Below are 26,235 nucleotides of genomic sequence, written 5' to 3' on the forward strand. Positions count from 1 at the left end.
TTTAAGCAGAAGGTTACATGAGAGAGACTTCAGTGCATTACTTTTAGATTTATATTCTTGTGTCAAACTTTTCATACTCTTCCACATGAGTTGTAGGGGGGGTTTTTTGTTTGTTTTTTGTTTGTTTTTTTGGTAATACTGCACTAGAAATATACAGTATGCACTAAAGAAAATTCCAGTCAATAATTTCCATCACAAGATTAAAGAACACAAATTAAGCTGATAGGCCAAACAGGAACAAGAGCTGGGAAGGAAGAAGAAAGGCAAAACTGAGAGCAGTGGAGAAGCTGAAAGATACAGGAGACAAAAGCAAACGATCATTAGTTGTCATGGATGTGTAATTTATTAATTTATGTGAGAGGTAGCCAGATCGATGCCCACATCCTCCGATTTATGTGATGAGGAAAGGAACATCGAACAACGTGATACTATTAAGCTCATTTTGTTAAGTGGATCCAAGTGAGGGATAGGCTGTGTCAGAGAAGTGTTTACACGCACATGCGTGCATGCACACACATGCACATACACACACGCTGAGTTAACTGAGACCTGCCCCAGTTACCTGCCAGTGAGGTGGCACAGTTGAACCTGGGGAAATGGAACACCTTCTCTGACTGGTCTCAGATGCATCTGTTTTTGTCTTTTGTGAACTTTTCTTCAAGTAGAAGACTTTCAGTAATCTGATGAATATTCCTGTACCTCTTTATTTAAGGAGCTTGACCCAGTAACTGTTCAGAAACAATAGAAAATAACAGACACATAGTTTGGTAAGAACAAGCACAGGCACCAAGGTAAGAGTAACTAACTGCACAAATACAAGATGGGGAATGACCTCTAGCCCTTCAGGAAAGAATATGGTGAAAGCATGTTCACCATGCCATACTGTTATAAGCATAGCTGCTTCTGGACTTCTTGCTTCCTTACACAACTGTTTGTACTCCCTTGATATCAATAGTAGCAGAGCTCAAGAAGTGTTAAAAGGACCTGGCAGAGATCCTTTGGTAAATCTCAAACATTTTATGAGTTGAGGCATGATGTCTACCTACCCTTTTACAGAGTTGATAATCTGTGGCAGAGGCACAAGGGTCAGACTTGAAGGCAGAATATCTGAAACTGCTAAAACTAGATCAAGTAGAGCTCTTTTTTCTAAAGATCTTTGGGAGCCAAGTGTGTAAGCAGACAGCTATTTAAAGAGAGATTGAACAAGCGTTTGTCAGTACTGGTTTAGGTCTGAAGCAAGGTCCAACTCAGCTGTTTCCTGTAAGAAATGCTATGATGTGAACAAACACTCTTAAGGTCTTATTCCTATTACCTTTTTAAGTCATCTTTTGTAGAATTCTGTCAAAGATATTAATAGGAACCAGAAGAAGAAATAGCAGCTTTTTCTCCTGTTTCATGACTCTTATTTGGCCTTTCAGCAGAATTAACTCTGTTGTTAAAATGGAGACGACTATTTGTTTTACAAATTTTGTCTTATTGTTCTCCATACTGATTGAAAACCTAGTTACACTGTTTTGGAAAGCTCTACCAATTCCCTCTGTGATCATTATGTTTCTCCTCTCAGACCACCAGATGGCTGTTTAGGTATAACAATAACAGCTGTTCAATTCTACTTGCCAGCCATGAGATCGAAGAACTCTGGAGTCACTTGGGTACTACAGGCATAAATGAGGGCAAAATTTAAACTTTTATCTTCTATAATATGATAATTACATCTTGAGGGGAAAATAGTGCAGACTTTGCAATAAATTATTGGTCAACATAATCTTCTATTTCTAATGATGTGGTTTGCATTATTTTCTGTATATGTTTGTACTTATTCTGTATTGTTATTTCCTAGGTGTATCTCTGGAAGGACAGAAAATTAAACAAAAGAACAGAATACACTCTGGATTTTCTTCCTATGTACGGTCTACACTGATTGAGGTGTTGAAGCCACTCATAGGACCAGCTTACTGTAAGTAGGCTCCAATAGAATGAAACACACTTTATAAAATGTTGTTGAGTTCCTGGGTAATTCAGTACTCTACGGGGGAAGCACTCCCATGTATTTATGTGCACACAAAATATTAAGAGTACAATGAGGAGGTTTAAAACATTTCCTTACTGATGTTCCCCAAAGTCTTTTCTGAATTTAAGTTTGAGAAGGGAAAACTGAGATTCACAGACACTGTTGGCCATGTTCCAGAAGTAACCCTCTATACGAGAGGCTGAATCCTAAGCATCTGGTCCTGTGATATTTAAATGTAATCCCTTCTGAATGAACACACAGTGGTCTGAGAAGAGATGTATCTTAAAGTCATAAGGCAAGAAAAGGAAGAAGTAGAATTAAAAAATGAAGGAGTTATAAAGGGAGTGATGTTTACTTTGTTCCTATCACCCTTTCCCTGTGTCAGGAGGACTAACAACCAGTCATAATCTCTTCCACTGTCTTCCAGTTTTAAAATTATTATTAGATAGCACAGCTTCAAGGCATTGACACTAACAGACACAGCAATAGTTATTGTCCATGGTTATTCTTAGTTATGTACCTGTCAGTTATAGCAAGGGACACAGAAAGATTAATTCTGAGATGGTCAGAATGACAGTCAGAGAGAATCTGTTGTGACTGGTAAAGTGACTGGTGAATAAAGATTTTTAAAACTGAATTTTATCAGAGTGATACAAGCTAAGATATAAACTTATTTTCTGTTAAAGGAATGAATGGATGATTTGATATATTTTGAATTTACAAGTATCCAGCTATACAAATGTGTGTCTTTGGCTGTCTTCAGTTATTTGTAATAGGTATTTGAATTGGCACACTAGTTTTCTGGATTCATAGTTAGGAATTTAACACACAAAAACCTACTACCATAGATGCTTTGTGATTTATTAACTGAAAAAAATCAAATGTAAGAAAATCTTGTATTGGTTTATTTGACGGACTCTCATGTTTGTATGGTTGAAATGCGTACACATGCAAATTCCTATGGATAATAAAAATAGTGTCTTAATAAGGGCATAATATACCTATATTCTTTAAAAGCTTAACTTCTTGAAATCACTGAAATTCAGATGTGGACGTTAACTGGAATAGTCAGTGCAAAGTAACTGAAATATGGATCTAACAACAGAAATGAGAATTTTTGTTGTATTGGGCATTTGACAGTCTGTCAGGGTCAAATAGATCAGTATAATTTTGGCACTTTATTTTCTATCATCTCATAATATTTCTGCATCTATTGAAAATTTTTCATGGCTCTTGAATATGCAGTAGTACTATAAGTTACTTTTGATGACTTTTTGCTTAAAGTTGACTTTTTGGAGGGATCTAGGGACTGCAGCTTGCCATCTGTTACTTAATTCTCTATACATTTCTGCTGCATTGAATGGATAATACAGGCTTTTTAGCCTGGCTTTATTATTTGGAAATAGAAGGCAAGGCTTATGTAATCAAGTAGTGAAAGGACATACTGGTGCTCATCTGTGTACGTCTGCACTTATTACTTTTGAACCTGGGGAAGGGTGGGGGTATTTTGAAAGAGGGGGAAAGGTCTCAATCCTAAATTCCTATAAGTTTTATGTCTTGTGGCTGAGCAGAGAAGAGGTACAGTCACATACTGACTGAATGTCTTTAGTGTAAGGTCAAACTATATTGGTCAGTGGAGAATACACAGGGGAGTAAAATATTACAATTGTCTCTATTATGGGAAAAATTTCAGACAGATCTTAATACCTTAGTAGGCACTAACTACATTGCATTGTACAAGCGTTCAACTACATTTTAAATCTGTCAGAAACAAGGTATCACCTGTTTTCTCATGCTTAGTGAAAGTTCTTGCTTCTAATGGCTAGTTTCAGCATTCTGATGAAAGAGCACGTTTTTTCAAAGTTTTTCAGCTTGGGTAGTGAAAAACAGATGCTCCTAGTTGTATGCCTATATTCTTTGTAACCATGTGGAGATGTAGGAGGAAAAACTGAGCGCTGAGTTCAGTTAGGTGAATGAACTCTACCTTTCAGTCGTTGTTTTAGGCATATTTGTGATGCTTCAATATGTGGTGGTTTTCAATAGCAAAACTCTTTTTCAGTGGTAAACATTTGTGTGTATGAAATAATTGAGGTTCATACAATAAAGCATAGTTCAATTTACTTAAACATGTAAATAGGCTCTTTTACGAGTCCCTGCTTGTGACTGGAACACAGTATTCCACATGATAAGTTAGGAAGCTTACAGTAATTGACATATAATAATATTGAAACAGATTGTCCAATACATTTATTTCTTTCACAAAAAGTGATCGATTTTAATTGTCAAATTCTGTTTTGTTTTCTCGTTGAACTGAAAGTATACTTCTTAAAAAGGCAGTGACACTAAAGTTTGGCATATTAAAATTTAATCATTTGTTTTGTCAAAGAAACAAATCATGAGATTAACTCAAGAATCATTGTTAAATTTAAAGCGCAGGGTAGTGGGAACAGAAAATGCTTTATGATGAGTTTTTGTCAATCTGTATAATTTTTCAGTTAAGCAGTCATAAATCAAGGAATATTGTATTTTTTGAGGCTCATTAAAGAGACATTATACATTAGAATAGTGAGGCAGTCAGCATAATGAAATGATGAATGCCTATAACTATCTGTATGTAAATGATGTGAGACAGATTTGCTGGTGCTGCAGAGGAGAATAACAATCTATTTGACAGTTCCCTGTAGGTGCTACTTCTGGATACAAGTGACAGATGTTAAATGTAAACCTCTTCAACAGCAAGCACTTATTAGCACTCAGTGGGGAAAAAATGGCAATATAGAATAAGACAAATAGCAGGTAATGCCATTTAAATAACTTTGTTCTTACAAAGCTTTATTGCCAATGTGTTAAAGTCTGGGGAGGCTGGTTTTCTTGTTTGTTTGTTTTCACTGTAAAGATCAGGTATATAAGGGAAACTTCTGGAATTTAGAAAATTGTCATTTCAAACAAACATGAAAAATCACTCAATATTATGGGAACTCTTGATGGAAAATATAAAACTTCCATCAACAAACACCTTTTTTAGTAAATATTTATCAAATCCTTGGTATCTGTGATAAAAACCAGCACTGTGTTTGCTTGCTGCCATTATTTGATTGACTAAATTAATTTCAATTGTTGTTTCTATTCTTTCTTTTTTCATGTGATAGAATGGATGACTGTGGGGTGTTCTTTTTGTTTGGTTGGTTTTTTTAGATTTTTATGGTAAAAGGACAGAAGCAGTTAATGAAACCAAGCAAGCAATAGCAAATAATTTTTAGGACATCTTACGGTTTTATTTCTAGGTCATTTGTTTCAGGCCTAACCTGAGATGCTACTCCTATAAGTATAAAATATTAATCTGGGTGAAATTCACATTTCAATAGTAATCCAACTTTTCAACAGAGATCAGCATTAAAGTAGTTCAGGAAATACTTGATTTATCTCTCATACTACTTTGTAATATATTAGGTTAGAGATTTATATTTCTTTAAAGTATGAAGTCTAGGCACATGCATTGATTTTTCAAATTGTCAAAGCTTACTCTAAAGGTTTTATTTTTTTGGTCTGTGTAATAGCCTGTCCTCACAAAAAAATTTTTCTATCTGCCAGCTAAACTACTGCTTGAAAGGGTAGAAATCAAACCAACACTAAAAGCAATGTGATGATAAATGTCTACATGTTTAGCCTCCATACTGCCTTGTGTCTTTTAGTATTATGAAATCTTTGACACTATTCGTGCTTTCTCTGTGTTATCTTTTGTCAATTGCTAAAGCTACCTTGTGTTGTTTGCACTAAATCTCTTAGGAACTTTGTGTTTCACTGCACCATTGCAGATTAGTAATCCCTTTTCACGGTGTTTAATTATCAGCCACATATGCACCATGTATGACTTACTGGATGTACTTATTGTTCCCCTGGCTATGGTGCTTGCTAATTTGTTTCTTTGTTGCGTTGCCTTGAATAGGGAATATCCATCTTCTATTCCCTGGATTCTTAGAAGAATAGCTAAAGTTCATTCCTATATACTTTTTGCCATGAGTTCTCACGTTGCAATTCAGATGTACCAGCAGTTTAGCAACCTAATTTATCAAGATGTCTTCCTCGCATAGATCCTGATCTATATCCATGTAGAACAGCCTCAAGTTCAAAAACGTAAAATGTAAATATCATGCCAGTGGGAAAAGGAGAATAAAGATAGATTTTTGAAAGAACTTGAGCAGTAATCTGTGACTTTACCAGCCTTCTCACATAGCCAGACTTTGTTTGGATGTAATACAGAGTTCATAAGTCCAGGAAATGTAGTTTGGTCCTATTAGCCTAACCTCCTTAAATGGATACAGTGTTTAAACCTATTGCTGAATTTTGTCTCCTCCTCTCTCTGAGATAATGGAGTTGCAAGCAAGAGGTGGTCAGTCACAGCAGACCTTATACCCCAAAATGGAAGAACAAAACCAACCTTTTTCTTTCAGCCACTTAGAGCTTCTGTGATGCCAAGCATAACATAACTAAGGTCACAGAGATCAGAGATGACTGCATCTGAAATTGAATTCTGTCCCTCCCTCTGAGATTGGTCCCATATGGTTCCATGTGATGTTGTGAAAATTACTAAAAATCAGCCTTTTACCAGTGTTCCATAGTTGCATGACTAAATATCATAATACATACAAAGTACAGAATCAAAAATGAGGATTTGCTTCAGTCTTATTCCAGGGTTTTTTAATATATGTTTATAAAGTACAGACAGTAATATAAGACAGCCATATACAGAAAATTTTAAGTGTAATAAATTGCATTCAGAATGTGGATTTAATAGTGTGTAGTTAGTAGGCATCAAGCCACACCTCATACAAGAAAGATGCAACAAAATATCTAATATGTAATTTTTCAGTGAACCCTGTCTGAGCAGAAACTAAGTAATGTGAGAATCTTGGGTGGACAAGTATGTGTATTCATTATGATCACAATCTGTAGGGAGGAAGTAAAGGAGCTCAGAGATTTTCTAGTTTTTAAACATTTGACATTACAGCTGTAACGTGATTTTCATATTATTGGGAGCTTTTTCCAGAGAGGATATACATATGGTATTTGTGTTTTAAATACATCTGAGTAAAACACATTTTATTTCTATTTTAAAAGACTTAATTTATTTGATGAATCAATGGTTGTAAGTTATTCATTCAACTCTAAGTAAACACTATGTATACATATATAAATATAGACTATATATACTGTATACATATATAGTCTCTAAATACACACTAAGTGTATACAATATGCACATATCTATAAATCCTGTCTAAATATACACTATATAAATAAACAATATGTCTTTATTTTTAGAAAAAAAAAACCCTAACCACAGGTAAATAATTTATGATATAATGTAATTGCTTCTGGGATGTTGAAAAAATCCCTTTGAAATGACTGACTGAACTTTTTTGGCTAATTGGAAAGCATACTGAAACATAAATGTTACATTGCCTCATTACCTGTGTTTAGCATAAATAATAAATTAAATACAATGACATCTCTCTAAACTGCTGAAAATTAATTCCTGCTGCAATATCTTCTTTTAAAATATTGCAACTCAAATTGCCAAGCAAAAATCTTATTAAAGAAATTTAAAATGAAAATGCCTATATATGGTAGTGTGAGAGTTTTATTGCACTGTCATTATTTAAAATCAGCTCCTCAGTTGTGCTAGAGTACTTGAGTAATTGTTAACTAAGCTTAACTTTACACAGATATCAGATTTTACTTTTATATTTCTGTGTATATAAGTTAAAGCTCAACAGTGTTTTACAAATAGCTAGAATCCAATTTTAAGTCTAATGCCTTTGTCAGTTGTTAAATTTATCTGAATTTATAACTTTATTAGTTGTAAAAAATGTTGAAATCTCTTGGATACTGTTTCTCTTTTATTTAAAGTAAACCCACTGCAGAATGTGCAGTGGTGCTCATCCAACAATTTCAGCTTTTTTAAGATCTAGATAACAGGTAAAGATGTTGAATGACAGTTGTATGAGCTGACTTCAGCTGTGTAAATGTGCCAGGAGAATGCAAAACTAAAATATAAATACAATATATAATAGTGTTTCATCATAGTCTCTTTTCAGTAGTCAAAGAGTTAAAGCAGTTGTAATTTGTAATTTATTACACTGGCAATATTTTTTGCCAATAATATTTTGGATTAACTGAACTGTTACAATCAAAATGCTTGTAGGTTTAACAAATACAAAAATTAAAAATGTCTTACAAGCTAGTTCAAGGAGACTTGGCCTCTCTCCAGCTTTTGCAAGAAACATTTAGAATTTTGCTTGTATAAGGACATTCTGACTGAACCAAAAAGATCATCTTCACAAGTGGTGTCAAAATAAAGAACAGCGGTGCTCATTTGGGCAAAAGGATGGGGGGTAGGAAGCATTTATCTAGGCAACCTTTTAAATGGATGCATTGGATAACTTTTGTTTATATAATTATCTGTACTAAATATCACTAAAATCCAAAAATATGTATCCATGTATGGATCTGTGTATGCATATTATGTGTGTGGCTTTTTAAAATCTAATTTTTAGATCATGAAACTTGAAAATTTTTACATAGCAAAATATCCCAGTCATGCAATGGTGTCCAGCTGAAGGGGGCCTAAAGTTTACACATCAGTTTAGGAGAGAGCTCTGTTTGAACAGGAGGCTAAAATCTGTTCTTCAGTCCTTTCAACATGAAAGTCCAGCTTTACGATAACAGTGAAAGGAGACTCGTAAGGATTGGAATGAAGGTGATGCAGAGGTAGTGAATGCTTCACTCATGCTTTCAAAATTTGGAAACGCAGCAGCAGGAACCGCCATAAGTTGCTGCTCTCTTCCATTTGTCAGTTCTGTGCTTTGCCTTTTTAATAAGCAGACTACAATTTTAGAACTTCATTGCCAAATAAGCAATGAAAGTTAAGGCAAGACTAACAATATGGAAATGAGTAATAGTATTATCTTAAGACTTTAAGATTTCAAGAATATAGTGTATATTTAGTAGTCTCAAAACAGTCATTTGTTTTCCGTTTTGAGATATAGCAGAATTTTTACCATAGTGGCTTTTTGTGGGGAGAAAATAGAATGACAAAGAGAAGATTTATGACTGGTATTGAAAATACTGTGGACTGAGCAATTGGATTGCAACATATTTAGGTTTCCTCTTCAGCCATTGTAAAATTTTGACATTCAAAATTGGGGCTGAAGGTGAAGGATTATGGAGAAGACACAAAGTAAAATTGTAACTAAATATGAGAATACAATAGCAAAGAATAAACAATGGAAAAATATGTCTTTGGACACTGTCGAAGAGGGTGAGATGAAGGGATGCTTGAAAGAGAGAAAGATAATGAGAGAGAGAAAAATTTTTTTTGTCTTAATTTTAGACTGCCATAACCTGAGGCAAACTGTTTGACATTGCAAAGCAGAAGCAATTATCTATTTTACTGAAGTGATTTCCACCTGAAAGGGATGGAAATTAGAAAATGAAAGGATGAAAAAACTGGCTTGGGAATACTGTACTAGAGAGAATGTATTTAAAGTGTAGTAAATCCAGCTAAGATGCATCATTTGGTAGCAATTTTAAAAATACCATACATATTATTTTGCTAAAATATTTTCAAATATAATTAAACATATAAATGTACGTATTTTATATGCTTTGTATATTTTTCATCCATCTGTATCTGTATCTGCACCAGCTTTTAATAGATGTGTATGTTTTATCACTTATTATACCCACCATTGGTAAATGAGTTTCATTACCTATGTTTATTTTTCTGGAGAATTTTCTCTGCAAAAACTTTAATAATGTTTTTCTCTTCACAATTGCAGTTTACCTTTATATTTGAGTGATAAACCTATAATAATCCCCTTGCAGCATAAGTAGTTGCTTAGTAGCCTACAATACCTCATACTTTCCCCTTTTATCTGCTGCACCAGGCAAAGCCAGGATGAACAAATACATAATATTTTAGTTTTTGAAATGAATTAGAGAAGGGGACAAGAAGGAAAGTGGGAGGAAGGAAAGAAAATAAAAATAGCTTAGGTGAAAAGAAGGATGTGACTTTCATATTAATTTCCGAAATGAAAAAAGTTAGCTTTTTTGTAGTCTAATAAAGGTTATTCCACTTTACAACATGAAAGAGTTTGCCCAAATTCTTTTAAGAAAAGTAGCTTTAGATGCACAAGATTCTGCAGGGGATATTTTATCTGATTTCCCTTACAGACACTTTCTATTTTAGTAGATTTATTTCTGTGTTAAATGACTGAGAAAAACAGACTCCACTTTTCTCTCCTTTCTGAGAGGATTTGATTCTACATTTTCCACAAGGGTAACCACCAGGCTACATATTTTTCTGGGAAGGAAAGAGTAGTCTGTAAGTTTTCCTAAAAACCTACATTTCTCTACTGTATATAAATAACCTTTAACATTCTCTGGAGCAGAAACAAGAGTGACTGCCAAAAAATTAGTCTTTTCTGTGCACTTTTTTTCTGTACCAAGTAGTGCTTGGAGAATGAACAGTTGCAACAGCTGGGATTATGGAAGAGTCATCTCATGATATTTGGTATCTGAATTAGGCAGAGTCTGAATTTGAAAATGAATTTCTCACTGCTCCAGTAATTGTGTGAATTTTTTTGTTTTTGTTCTTTTTTCCCCTCCAATGACCCTTTTATAAACTTTTCTTGAATGCTGAGTCTTCTGCTTCTCCATATGTACATCAAAGTTCTTTTTGTTCAGCTAGAAAAACTCCAGAATGAATCTGCATGAAAAGGCAAAAAAACAAAAACAAAAACAAAAACCCAACCCCCCAAACTCTACCAAAAGTGCCTTTGGTCTTTATGGGAAAAGGAAAAAAAGAAAACTTTTGAGGTATTGTATGGGCATTTTAATGGTAGTAGATATTTAATCATACTGAGTGTCTGTCTTTGAAATTGAAGACAAAAACCTGGCAATGGAAAAGTTCAGACATAACTGTCCTGGGATTATCAATGCTTTAAAATGGAAGCTTCATTTCTGGTTTTGCCTGGATTATGTCTTACTGGGAAGAGAAAAGATGATAGTTTCTTCATATCTCAAAGCATGTTGCCTTCTCAAGACCCTATGAAATATGGGGTGAAAAACAAAGTAAAAGAGAACAAAAACCCACATCCAGTGTCATGAGTAACGGGGAGGGGGGGAAAGATGGAAGGAATATAATTTCCTTTAACTCTCCTAGACTCCACCTTATCCTTTTAAGTTCTTGAAAAATATCACCTGTGTAGTGATGGCTTTCCAGGGATGACAATAATTCTAGATAAAATACTTTGCTGTCAGTGAAATTTTGTATCAGATCACTGTGGTGCTGTATTTTGTTGCTGAGCTGATAACATTTAAATTTTTTAATAGACTGGTCAAACCTGATGACTAGGAACTCAGAGCAGAATATTTCTAGCTGTGCATCATGCTGTGACAAAGGTTCCTTAATCTTCTTTTCAGGTTTCCTTACAGACAGACTCTAAGTGTTATTACCTTTTCCATTTTACAACTTCATTCACAGAGCTTGTATTCTTAGACTTTTCTTGCCTTCCAAATATATTTTTTTTGATAGGAAAACTAGAAGAAAATAAAAATTGTTATTTCTTCCTTAAGGCCAAAGATATTCTGGATTTGATGGTTGCTAGAGGTATCTGTCAGAAATTGCTACTATGGACAGTCTGCTATGTCATGATTCTAATGAAGAATTCAGTATAATAAAAGTCTATGACAACTTGATGACATCTGTCGCCTGGGTTCCGGTAAAGACTTTATACCATTAAAAAGCTGAAGAGGAGGGAGGGAAAGGCAATCAATATGGCCAACATATTTTCTTAACCCATTTTAAGATGGAACTTATTTTCAGTTGAGTTGGAAAATATTGTGTGTTTGAATCTGCTCATGCAGAAAAAAACATTTTGCCCAAATTATTTTGTTTCCCATTTGTGAATACTACATGCCATCTGACTCATTGAACAAACCATGTATGCTTCCATCTTTCACTCACAACAAATACCGGTGTATTTAATTTCCTATATAGGAGCAGTAGGCTCTTAAACAGGCATCCAGAAACAGTTTAAATTACCTCTAAAAAGCAAAGTAGCTGTTTATCTATTGTCAGGAGTGGAATATTTCAACTCCCTACAAATAGTTTTGAGAAGAGAGTGAACAAATAAAAAGGGGGACCAAGGACAGAAATTCAAACTCAGTACTGACCAACCTTCAATGCTACTGGAAAGCTTATGTTACTCGTTAAGCTATGGAGTTCTGTTAGTAGTACTAATATAGAATTTATTATATATGTTGAAAGAGATGTTTGGAGGTCTTATTTGAAACAAGAAAATTATAAAAAGCATGCATACACAAATCCATGAATCATCATACATGTCACCTGAATAGAGTAAAAGAGGCAAGATCATAATAAAGGATAACATGAAGTTTTCAGAATAAACATGTATACAGAAGTTTTCAAGATGATGAATTTTTATGGATGTTAAGACCAAAAAAGCTGTATTTTTTTAATATACTGTAAATTTAACACTCATAGACATGAGTTTCATACTATATATGTGCATATGTGTGTGTCTGTCTAGATTTAAAACTGACTCCTCCTTGTTAAGACTTTTTTTATGGATAGGAAATAACATTACTGTGCAAGAAAACACGGAGGTAGGCAATATTACTACTGCTAACAACAGATAAAACCAGAGATAATTTAATCCTACAAGCTTCTTTATTTGTTTCTATTTCTTGAAAATGAAGTTCAAAATTTTGGTAGTTATTTTTCCTATTTTTCTTCCTAAAATTAAATTTGCTTTTAAACAAGCAAAAGTTTAAATAAAATATTTAAACTTTTAACTCTAAATTTTTCAAATAAGTATTTTATTACTAAGAATAAGCTTCCAGAAATTTTGGGAGAGAGGGACTGAATGAATCTGTTTGGTTAAATCAACACAAATTTATAAAATATAGCAAATTGATATTTCTTATCTATTTTTCTTTGTCATTCCCTAACACAAACATTGATGACCCACTGGAGTGCAACCTACTATGAGATACAACATGTCAGGATTAGACCATGGAGTCTGCTCTTTGAAAAGAATTAGAAGTATGAAATTCAGCTCAAGAATTAGGGTTAGAAATTTAAAGGAATTTTAATGTCTTGTGTAGACCAAGAAGTTTGTCCTTGTCAAGCACTTCCAGGTCTGAAACCTGGCACCTATAATGAAAAATGTTGATTTTCCGTACTTTTGCAAGCAACATACATTAAAATATTTATGTTGGGGATATTATTCATTATAGAGATGATGCTGGTTAGTTGGGTAGAACAATAAGAGTAGTTAAATATACTTGTACTCTGCACTCAAAACAATCTTAACTACTTCCATTTCATTACTAATAATCCACATATTTCTCATTTCAAAATTAGAATCATGATGATTGTTTTGAACCTGTATGATGATGATACTGCAGTTGGGATCAGCTACCACTTCAGTGCAGGAAAGGTTGTTATCAACTTGGAATTGATAGTCTTTCTGAATCATCATCATCTGACATTTTATTTTCTATGGTGTGTTACATATGATAATACTGAGTCAATTTCTAGAGCCCACCCTTGGTGACTCCCAATACAGCAAACAAAGGGCTACAAAAATGTGCATTTCCTTCCCTCTGAAATTCGGCTGACCTCTTTAAACCCTGCCCATCTTCTAAAGCTACTGTTGCCTGATTGTTCTGTTTTCTTAGGTGAAACATCACATATCTGTCTGTGTGCATAAGATTATCTAACTGACTCTTCTTCATCTGCAGTGGGGTCTTAAGGTCTTCTTAAAGCATGCCTAAGGAGGACATGCAGGTTTAACGATGAGTGAATGCATCTTAAGATGTGTTCTTCATTATTTGCCACTTTCTAATTGCTTCTTATTAACTGATGACAGAGTCTAGGTGCTGTGCTGTTATTGTTTTGTTTTTGAAGGAATTCCTTGGAGCACCTGTGTGAGATTTGAATAATCAAAGAAATGTACTGCAGCCTTTTTTTCATGTGAGATGCTCCAGTCTTCAATTCCATGTCAGATCAAAATAAATCATTCTTTGGATCAGTAAGACAAAAAAAGCAAACCATGTTTTGAGATTATTCTGTTTTTCTCTGATACCTTAAACAGACTTTGATTATGCTTATTTACAGGCTGAAGGTTCTGAGAAATAAAATGTGAGATACTTTTAACTAGTCATTATATGTTTTTATTTGTACAATTTGGGGTTAATTAATTAAGAGAGAAAAGAGCAAGTGACCTAATGCTCTTTAAAGCTGGGTTTACTATTCTGTGTATACCATTTTAATCATGGAAAGTGCTTTATGATTTCATATAATTTATATGTGCATTTGCAAATTGCATAATTAGATGTACATATCTGTTTTTCACAGGCAGGATTGTAGATACAATTTTAAAGGTCTAGACACTGCTCCTTTAAAAGCAGAACTGTAATTGACTGGTCTATATTTAACTAATTAGATTAGCTGCTGAAAGATTTTTCAGATATGGTGGCTGGCCTATATCTATCTTCACTTTATGGATGTCTGCTGATTGGTCAGAGATGTCTAGAGGTCTAACTTTGTCTGGTCTTTAAAGAAGTTGCTTATATTTTTCTTCTGTTTTCTGAAGCTACAAGGTTTAGTACAGATACGCTATTTTCAGGGTATTTTACCAGGATAATGTAGCTCTGTATCTCTTGCAGCTCTGATATTAAAAAAAAAAAGTAACTAAATACAAGCTTATGTGACCTAATACTGCATCATCACACTTCAAATAAGCAGTGCATCTGGCAAAGATAGATGCCAGTTGAAATGATGTCTGGTTCTTCTCAACTGGAAAAACAGGTATTGCAATACGGAGGCTTAAGGAATGAGAAGTTAAATTTCTGTTGCTGACGAACTCTTAACATGAGAACTACAAGGATCATATTAACTACAGGAAATGTCTGGTTCTTCTCAGTGCTTCTACAGTTATTTCTGTCTTGTACATCCTGTTCACACAATGTTGATACGCATTGATATGTTAAATATCAATTCCATTTTTCTTCTTCCAGTAACTTCTAGTTTTCAGTGGAAATATGTACACCATTGGAAACTACACTTCTGATGCAGGATTGACTCAACAGTCACTGATTATCAAAAAAAAATTTTTTTTATTTAACTGAAGTGTCTTAAAAAGGAAAGCAGTAATTTCATAATAGGTGGATATCAAAATGACCATGAGAATTTCATTTCTCTTAGAAAGTTACCTTAGTAATTCAGAAGTTATCTTATGTGTGACACGGGCCATTTGCTTAGAGCAGTTATGCTGTGAATGAGTGAAAGAACTGTGTGTAGTATTTGAAACCTTCAATTTGAAGCAGTTAAAAATAGCAAGTTGTTTTCCTCATACAGTGTATGTTAATGTGGAGAGTGGTACCATAGTATAGGAAGCATACTGGCAAAATAGTTCATGCGGAATTATGTATGTAATATTACCTATGAAGTGTAATTATTTAACAGAAAATATATTTTTAGAAGCCCTTTTGCGTAGTATGTGAGCATAGTTCAGCTTTTTAAAAAAATGTTTTTTTTCCCCTTAATTTTTTTTTATTAGAGAGTTGCTATAAGCAGGAATCAAGTTTGTAGTCTCCCTCAGTCTTTTTAACAAAATTCATCTATGAGGCCAGATTGCAACTGGGAAATGAGGCACTGGTGTTTGAGATGAGTTTCCTAAAAGAGAGACTATGCTGTTAGTTATCACCTTTGTTCAAAGACTGGTATACTGACTGACACAAAAAAAGCAAGTAATTCTAAGACTATGCCCACTCTATGTATATTCAGGTATATTCTCAGCTAGCCGGGAGAAAGCCATGAAGTTTTAACGTTTTCTGCTGCTTGAAAGAGAAGCAGTGCTATGAAAAATTATTAAACCTCTACTGAATACCCTTCCTTCCTATGGACTGTCATTAGGAAGTGTCTGTCATTAGGAAGCTACTGCCTCACTCTCTCCAAGTGACGTGCTACCAGTGATTATTCTGTGGATCCTTGTGGGGCTTACTGAAAAAGTTAATAAACAAATAAATAAATAAAGCTTTGCCATACACACTAAATATGTCATATAGTTTAATTGCTGAACCTTTGCTTCTGCCTCTTCAGTACCTATCTTCTTTGTCAGAAGTTTCTCCAGCCCTGTAGAATCTGTATTGGGGCTCTCAGTAGAATGGAAGTGCTACGTCTCATCTGGCCCATTGCACAGGAGTTCTCAGTCCAGGAAATGCAGGCCTTGTAGATTTGTTCAAGTCAACAGGTACTACAGTCCACTTACAGTACTTCAACTTCTCTAAATCCAAGAATAAATGAAAGTAGCTTAGTGTCAATAGAAGGGAAAGCAGCTGTGAAAGATGATGTGAGAGAAAGAAGGGCTTCTGAGACAAATTGTGTTAAGAAGTTCTTGGGAGCCACAATTCATTTTTTTGGGTTTTTTGTGAAGATTGTACCAAAGGGGTAAGTTGGAATAATTAAAGTAACTACTACACATGAAATAAATGAGACCTAATTTAAAATAAATACTTCTACAATACTTTATGTCATGAAGGGTATTTATTTTTAACTAAATTTCCATTGTAGAAAGTTGTTTATGATGCTTGAGACAACAAGAACTTTGACTTTCAGTTTCAAATTGTGACCACATGGATGCATTGGTTGATGTTGGGGGTGATTTTGTATCTGTCACACTCTCATACCTTTATTGTTTGCAGTATTGCCAAGTGTGAAAATGGAATAAAAATGTGTCTTAGTAACAAGGATCATATTGAAAACACACCATGAACAAGAAGTGCTTCTTACACTATAATTTCAATATAAATTGTATCGCTTCTGCTCTTAAAAACTGTACACAAGTATAAGCTGAACCTCACTGGTGTGTTAGGTCCTATATTAGTTGAACTATTGCAGATTGGATATGTATTAGACAACTTCTTAAAATTATTGATAGATAAAAGCTGAATTCTTACCTCCTATGTGAGAAGTTTTTGTTAGCCCTTCTGAGTGCTTCTTTAACTGTCTCAGTACAGTTTCCATTGGTAATCTTTAGTACAAATTACTCAGCAGATAAAAATAGGAGAAAATACGGCTAAAGGAAGTCCACTGATAGTGCACTAGGGAAGCATACCCACAGGTGCCATTGATGTGATTCTTTAGGTGAGAACTGTAAAATAGTGAGGAAACTCTTCTCCTAGATGGTCTTAGATGAAACATCTTGTTTACAGGCATGATTATGATTATGTTACAGATGTGGGAAGAAGAAGATCTAAACTGTCATCTTCTTTTTTCAGCAGGTCATTCAGCACACACAATTTTGACCAATCAGCTCTCACATAGGTGATGACTACCACAGCACTTGCTGTAAGAGCTTGTCAAAGCACTAACCAGGACCTGGGGCACACATGGGGAAAGTGCGAACACTGATGGGATTTCAGGACACACAGGAAGGGAGAAGAGAAACTGAGGCATTGTGGTAGGGAGGGGGGAAGTTAAAGGAGATACTAAAGGAAAGATTTACTGCACAGAGGGAGGATGTGAGAAGACAGAATGCAAATCCAGAAGTAACCAGACTTTTTGTCCTAAAATAACTTGTCTAGTTAAAACTAGTTTTGCATGATTCATTTTTCTGTAATGCTTTCAGACTCTTTCTGGTTTTGTTTTTGATATCTCCTTGTTATTTCTTGGTCTGAAAAAGCCTAATGAATTAGAGCAGCATGTGTCATGAGAAGTTCCTCAGACTAACCTGTAAACTCTATAACTTCATGTAATTTGACATTGAACAGAAGCTTGGGTTTTTTTGGGAGTCGCATTTTAAGCTTCTACATGACTTCCACATAGCCTTAATTTGGTTTCTAGAAGGTCCGTCAAGTAGGATTCATACTGTGAAAGTGACACTGTTTCATGTTGTCTCGTAAGTCTCTGACTGCTCTCCTTCACAAAATTCACTTGTGGGAAAGCTGTTTTCAGTCCTTCTGTTATTAAAAGTTGCGAACATAAAGTGTGTCTGTAATCTAGTTATTCTGAATGAGACAGGCGATAAACCATGTACCTAACCATATAAATATGAAATACGTAATATCCTTGATATCTTTTTCAGCATACCCCTTTGAGTGCATGTATGTAAAACTTGCTCTTGTTGACACACTCTATGCTACTCTTAATATATTGACATACAGATACATTGGTATATGTATTCAAATATACAGATATAGTAATATCTTCATTTATATTTCCAATTATGTAAGATCTCTATGTAAGCTCTTTCATTAGTATTCAAAAGAAATATTTGGCTGTTTTGACTTAGAGCTTATTGTAGGGAATACCTCCTTCCCTTTATGCTTAAACTTTATTAAATAATCTTAATGCACTTCCCATACCAAAAAAAAAGAAAGAATAGGATTGGTTTCTTTTGCATGTTAATGCTTAGCTCTTTTTTTGTTAATGAGTTCCTCCAAACACATTCTGTATACTCACAATCATGCCTTTGGGCCTATATGCGTTAAAAAGTCTTGCACAACTTTTGTAGGCAGAGAGAAGTTTGCAGGCTGTGTTCAGGTTCTGGTTGTACACCTGCCACAAGCGGTATTTGCCTCTGAGCATGGCCAATTACAACATGATTGAACATGGCCGGGAATTACCGGATCTGAATAGTAGCCATCCTCCACTGGGCCAGCAGCTGTAGAGTTTTCCTGCTCCTTCTCAGGAAGCATGTACACTCCCCCTGATGTTGACAGGCAGGATAGCGTTTTATATTTCATGGCTCAGCACATAACAGTTACTCATAGACTGCTCAGGCAACATCACATCTCTTGAGATCCAGACTGCAATTTAATCCCTACTTTGTCCGTTTGAGCATGGGCTTCTAGTGTACACTTAGTTAGCCCAGTGGGCTATATCTGGAAGACATATGAATGAAATTCAGGAAATGCAGAGATGGCAGCAAAAATATCCACCACTGCAGTGGTGTCTTAAGACATGAGTTATAGTGGCAAGAGAGTAAATTATCCTGATTATTTTCTTTGTGCTGCAAACTACACGGCTCGCTGTATTCAAGTTTAAAGCTAGCTCATTTATCTCCATACTGTGCTGTGTTTTGCTGTGTACACATGCTGTTTATTTACATAGAAATAATTATAAAATAGAAAAGTTATAAACTTTGGTAAGGTAGCAATACTGCATGATGAACTTTACAGGATTTTACATCATTACTTAGGCAAAATAGAAATATAAATATTATTTAACAGTTCCACAAAACAGATTTCTAGTACATTCGAATATCTTAATAATAATCCAGAAACATCTGAGATACAATCATAAATGGGAGAAAAAATATGGAAAAGGAGATAAAAAGTTCACAATTTATAGCATATGTGATGCTTATTTATCTGTATAACTTTGTAGTTCCATATTTTTAGGAACACAGATCACATTCAAAAAATAATATATTTGATTTACATAAAAAACAAACCTGAGATTTGCTTGAGCATTCAGATTTTCGCCTGTAGTAATTCCCATTCGGTCTGAGTTTTTTCCCCCTTTTTTAACAGAACAACACTGTATTTTGAGGTGATTAATGAGGGTCTGATTTAAAAGTCATTTTGAAGAATAGACAAGTCCCTTAGCTCCAAGGATAAGCAGCAAATAATAATAATAATAATGAGGTAATTCAAATCCCAGCTGGATAATAACCTGTTGCTAGAAACTTTTAAAATGTATATCCATCATCTAGCAAGTATTAATGTGAACCAGTTTATTTGAAATTTCAGTGGATATTTATATTTGGTATTCATTTTCTGAAGTTTGGATTATCTCACAGTATTTTAGTGTTCTAGGGTATTTTTAGTTGAGCTGACTAAAGTACTTAAATCAATACATTTCCTTATGTAATTCTCTGTTTCTTCTAAGTACCAAAGTCTAGCCAAATATTGCTTTCGTATCTTAGAAGTAAGATATATTTAGGTCTCATCTTTCTCAACTGAAAATACTTTCCTTGCTGAGTCTTCTAATCTTTCCTTTGTGTTGTGCTATGCTATATATTTTAGAATATACTGCTGAATTTCATGAAGAAATTTCTGGTCACAGAACATGGAAGAGCTATATTCGTCTTTAATATTGAATTGTTCTCAATTTCAAAACAAATGCTTTCCTGACTTTTTACATGTGTTTCAGATGCTTCTGCTCTTGATTAAAAAAAAAAAATCCCAGCTTTTATCCTAAAATAATTAAATACAAGAATTAATTTTTAAAGTATAATTAGTCATATCAGGCTTCTAAATCACTCATGTACTGTTGAAAGGGTTACCATGACCCATGATCTTGGTTTTAAATACTTGCTAATATATAGGAAATTCATTTGAAATTAAAAGAAATTTGGCTAATAATTCATTTTTAAATCTATTTTAAAGCTATCAAGGGAAGTTAATTTTCTCATAACCATTTAAATTTAGTCCATAAATCAGATATTATTTATGGTTCAGTATTCAGGCTTGTCATTATCTCTTTATCACTGTGGCTCAAATATTTAGATGCTTCAGAGATTGCTTAAAATTCTAATCCTGAAAGGACGCTTTGCAGCAGTCCTTTCAGAAATATGTCAAGACGAGAATTCTGTCCTCGTACATTTAATGCACATGATATGACAGTGAAGTAACTAGCATCATAACCAGTCACATTTGATTAACCAGTCCTATGACCATCTTCAATTTGCAGTTGAGGGGAACAGAGCAACCATCAGCAGGAGTGAAGAGTGTAGCCTGTTCTCACTCATTTTTTCCATGCTGGTTCTTGTCCCAAATTCAGTCAAGCTCACTTGCTGCTGTCCTCAGTGTTCCTGCTATCTTTCATTCTTTATACACTTTCATTGTATGCTAGCCTGAATTTCTATCTGTTTCCTCTATTGTAGACAGACTGATTCTTCCATCTCCTTACCATTTGAAGGAGATGAACTCAGATAAAGGTACTTCTTGTCATAATGGACACTCTGGCAACTTCCTAGTACAGAAGAAGCAGTAACTGTGAAAGTTCTTTCCTGATTTGCTTTAGTTGTAGACAGGGTTGAAAAAATTTCATCTTTTCTTCTGGAAAATACTGATGAAGCTCAACTATTGGCATTGTGATTGATTCTGCCTGTAACATACAGTAAATCTAAACTGTCTGAGTTAAGATTGTGAAAAAAGAAGACTGCTTTTTAAATAAATAGGTCTTTTAAAATAAACGTCTACCTACATTTGTATAGAAATATAGGTATATACATATATATACATATGCTATCAGTTTTTAAGATATAATTTCTTAACATTTAAAAGTGATTTTAAGTTATTTAGATAAACCCTGTAAATTTCTGAGTGTATAACTTTGGTATCATTGTGGGTTTACTCATTACAAAATTGAGGCATAACTTCAAATTTGTTGGTATCAGTGAATATCCCCACTGATTATAAGAGCAGTTTTTAGGGTAGGTGAATACTAGGTGAATGCTTCGTTTTTACAACAATATTGAATTATTGTCATGATCTAATAATGCATTCACATTCTTTTCCAGGTATGGAGACTTCTGTGTTATATCATATATCGTATCATATCATATCATATCATAGATTTTTTTTAACTGATGTGATTCTCTTTATTTTTTTCTTTTCCAGGAGGGTTGTGAGTAGTTTTGGAAATCCATTCAACACAGATTTTTCTGTTTATTTTATTCATGCAAGTATGTTTCCGTGGAGATGACTCCAAAGTTCATTTCTGCTGCAATTCTAGTAAAAGTCATTTATCTGTAGATTGACAACATTGCAAATCAACTTCTGCGCATGGTTCGACAGTCCTAAGGTGGTTAGTTTATGGGTTATCTCTATAGTTCATTTCCATGTTTGCACTTGCACAGACATAGCATGTTTATTGTTGAAGAACAGCACAAAAGTACTATTTACTTTTTATGGATATAGACTTCTCATTTAGGTACAATTACAGATATATCAATATTAAGGAATGTTGGAATTCTTCTGGGGAGTCATCCTGATCCCATGTTGGCACAGAGATCCAAGGGCACACCATTTTCTTTTTGCTCCTTGCTCGTTCCCTGACATCTCAGCAAAAAGAGAACTGCAGCACACTCTGCAGGTCCCATGCTGTGGACGGGTATTGTGGAGTTTGTTGCAGAGTGTACTTGGCCTCTGGCTATAACTACATTGCTTAAGATTTTCAGCACAGAGAGGGGCTCTTGGCCCTCAGGCAAAGTGGTGAATAGTGGCTTACGCCCACACTGCTTAGGACTAGTCTTTTCAAGAGCATATTGACTGTATCCAATTGCACTGTAGCTTATCAGTATGGTGTTTTATAGTGTGATGCCAAGAGTATATACTACTTGATATAAGCTTGTGTGGAGAGTGTTTGAGGATAGAAAGCCTGCTGAAGTAATATTGGTGTACTGTACAGGGTGTTAGAAATGGATGCCTAGTGACCTGTTCTGTAAAATGATCTGACAGGCAGCCTCATATGACTTAGGTTTGGTACCGAAATTTCCTGTGTATTCAGTAGAGTTCTGTAAGCTCTATGAAGGGATTTAGTGTCCCCAGTTTTATCAGTATATTTGAATATAATTATTAAGTTTTGACTAAGTTGATTTTTGTAAGTCTGTTGACTATTTACAGTTAAGTATGCTTAACAATATTGGAATAACCATTGTTTTAATTGAATTAAAAAAAAAGAAAGGATATTTCAGTAAAATTAAAGATAAATATCAAAGGACTGAAAACAGAACTATGCAAATCATGGAATTTATTTGTTTGCAGTTTCTTTCTTTCAAATTAATTGAAATTCACCAGAGTTTAAAAAGCTATCTCTAGCAAAAACCAGACAGATAGCCAGAGCAATCACATACATGAGAACTTCCTTAAGAAATAACAAGTCAAAAACAAATACAACATTTTTGCTATATGTATTGTATAACAAACATGTTGCAAAGTGAAGACATTTACAAAAAAAATTGTAATAGAAACCTAGACAGTAAATGAAGCTTACATCAAAAAAAGAAAAAGAAAGAATTAATAAGATGAATGTTGCTTATGCCATTGTTTCTTCTTCAAGATTTTAATTGCAGTCTTGTGTGTTACTCAGGATCAATTACAGGGTTGTTTATTCTCTTGTGGGCTCTCTAACCTGCTGCTCCAGGATTATTTTCAAAAAGTGTAGTCTCCAACCACTCTGGAGCGTTCAACTTTTTGAAAATGAAATAAACATATGTATAGTAAATAACTAAAAGCTGCAAAAGTTGAAACTAAGTCTTTCTGCTTACATTTTGTTTTCCTGATTTTCTGTGCCTGTGTTAATTAGTCTGTGAAAATTATGCTAATGTTACCTTGTACCTAGAATAAAATACTATTTTTTTGATTTTTCTTAAGCTGTTTCCACTAAGCTTGGTTTGTACATTTTGTCAACTTCATCCATTAGTTCTTAGGCATTTTATAACTGAAAAGTTCTCTGGTTATCTTTCACTCTGATTTAAATGCTGAAAAGAAACTAGAAGGGTTTCAGAATCCATCTGTCTGTGTAATTATACTATGATTTAAATTGCTTGGTAATAGCAGTATTAGTAGTCTGCATTCCTTGAGGCACTGATGTAAAGCATAACCTGTCTCCCTCATGTAAAATTGGCCATATGTCATCATAATACATGCCGCATTTTCCTTATAGTCTTTGGGAAGTTGTTCTCAAGAAAGAATAGATATTTGTGTTGCTTATTATGTTTCAAGGTTTAAGTGAATATTCTGTTTAGAATACAATGTATTCTAATCCAGTTTCAGGTACTTCCTGTTTCTCTTAAAGTATAATAATTCAATTCCATTTCCAGTTTCTCTTAAAGTACAATAACTCAATTCCATGCTTGATAGTTATAATTTTTCATTTTCTTTTCTTGTTAATTATCTCCAGACTGACAATAATCTTTGCATTTTTTTGAAATGCAAAATAAAATATATTCTACTATAAAATTGGGAGAGGGATCCTTTTTTTCTTTAATATGTTTGTTTTGCACGCTATTACTAGAATTAGTTTTTAAAAAGTAATTGGACAGGCCTGAGCTATTCAAAAGGTGATTCCTGCCTTACTTCAACCCTACGATGGAGATCAAAGAATCTTGCTGAAAAGTGTGGTCCTTGTTCTGTTATTAAAGTCTGAGGATGGAAAATTACTAGGTTATTCTTAGACAAATCTGGGTGGGACAAAACCATGCTAAAGTTTGCTAAACATGGCATCCTGGCTAAACGTTTCCTAACTAGGAAAGATAGTTGGGGAACCCCAACCTGGAAAACTAGTTGTATCGGTTCTGTAGGCTTCCACAATATCATTTTTTTCCAACTCATGTGCATGAACTTAACTACAAAGAATTCACCATCTTTCTGAGAGTTCCAAATAATTATATGTCCTAAACTAGGCGCTGCCTGCGTGTTTTGAGATTTTTAAATTGATTACTTTAATTTCAAAACAAATAACTGCTGTGTTGGCCTCACTTTTGCAGAACACTTCTTTTGTATAGTGGTTAGTATACAAATCTTGCTTCTTCCACTAAAAATCAAGAATTTTTTAGACATTATTGGAAGGAATATGTGTGAAGGCATGAGGTGAGAGTATTCCTGAAGATTATCCAAAAATATATATTCAATGTAAAAGGATAGGAATTTGGGAACTGAAGTGTGACACTGAAATGCTATACTCACTCCAATGAATACTTTAAAATTTGTCAGATTCTAAACTTCATTCCTCCTTAGAAACAAATTATGAGAAGTGAAACTTTGCCAATAAGCATGAATTTTGCACCCATTTGCTTGTTGGTATAATACATGATTAGTTGCATTTCTACTGAAGTACTAAACTAAAATTTGAAATAAATTACTTAGAAGAACAAGTATTTGTATATTTTTCTTTGTTCAATTTTGTGGAAGATGACAATAATATTTAATCTGGGATATATCAAAGCAGTAAAAATATAGAGACCAAGTTGACGGGTTAACAACCTTAAGAATTTTCTTTCTTGAAATTCCTCTCTTTCATGAGCTTAGCAATCAAAGTAAATAATTTAAGCATTTTTTAATGCTGATGTAGCTAATGTTCTAGGCTGTATTAGATTAATGAAGTGTCCTGAAGGTAATTGCTATAGTATAAAAACATAGACTAACATACCAGATTAAGGAAGCTGAAGATGAGCCTTCTTGCTGCTCTGGCTGTGTGAGGGTTGCCAGTGCTATGCCAGGTGACTATGAGAAAGAATCTAGTGGTAGACAGTTTATTGCCCTCTTTGTACTTCCTGTGCCTGCTCCCATCACATAATACAATATGAAGACATTTATCTTCATATGAACCAAGAGAGGAAGGTAAGATTTAATTGTTTCCAGGACACAATGGGACTCTCTTCACTTTTGAATTTTATCTTACCATTTTGTTTTACACTTTTTCAAACAAATTATTGACTTAAAATCAGTGAAATAATTGTTTTCTGAATGAAATCTTTTTAGCTAGGAATACATTTTTAGCAAGGTGTTTATATACATTGTTTTCAAGAGGTTTCAAGTTCTTGCTGAATATTCTTACTAAAACTTCTACACTACTTTTGCCATTTAAAATAGACTGTAGCAGCATCTAGGGTATTGTTATATCAAGGTATTGTTTTGAGGTTGGGGGCAGTGTATTCATCTTCTGACCAAGATGGTAAATTATTTCTAGCTGAATGAGTGACATAACTCTGGAGAGGTCTGTTATCTACTTTTTGAGCTATCAAGAATCTGCAAAACTTTGTCATGCAGAGATAGCCAAGGCCTTGAGAATAACAGAAAAGGTGACTTTTTCTGTATCAGTGATGCTCACTGTGTTGTCAGCAATATGGCACAACAGCTGGTGTTTGACCCTGTGCTCTGTAGGGCTTTCCCTACACAAGGATGTACGCAAGGATGCTCTATAGGGCTTTCCTTACACAAGCACTATGTGAGGGGCTTTCCCTCAGTTGCAAGCTAAGCCAGCTTCAGAATTGCTTTGCAAAGTCAGAGTGCTTTTAAAGTATCTAGGGCAGGAGGTTTAATTGTACTTTCCATGTTGTTATATGCATGTCTAAGCAGCAAATTACTAATGCTGAAATGTTAGTGATTGCCATGTGCAT

The 26,235-nt window shown here is 34.3% G+C and overlaps 1 long non-coding RNA gene across 1 annotated transcript in view; it reads left to right on the plus strand.

Annotated features, from left to right (window-relative positions):
• The first annotated feature begins 1,905 nt into the window (after nucleotides 1–1,905).
• Nucleotides 1,906–26,235, plus strand: part of LOC106484023 (uncharacterized) — a 75,960-nt gene continuing 51,630 nt past the window's right edge. The window contains exon 1 of the long non-coding RNA XR_001292499.1: nucleotides 1,906–1,957. This is a non-coding gene — a long non-coding RNA (uncharacterized lncRNA). The remainder of the gene's footprint in view (nucleotides 1,958–26,235) is intronic.

This window comes from Apteryx mantelli, chromosome 5, assembly GCF_036417845.1.
Source record: "Apteryx mantelli isolate bAptMan1 chromosome 5, bAptMan1.hap1, whole genome shotgun sequence".
NCBI classification, from domain to species: Eukaryota; Metazoa; Chordata; class Aves; order Apterygiformes; family Apterygidae; genus Apteryx; species Apteryx mantelli.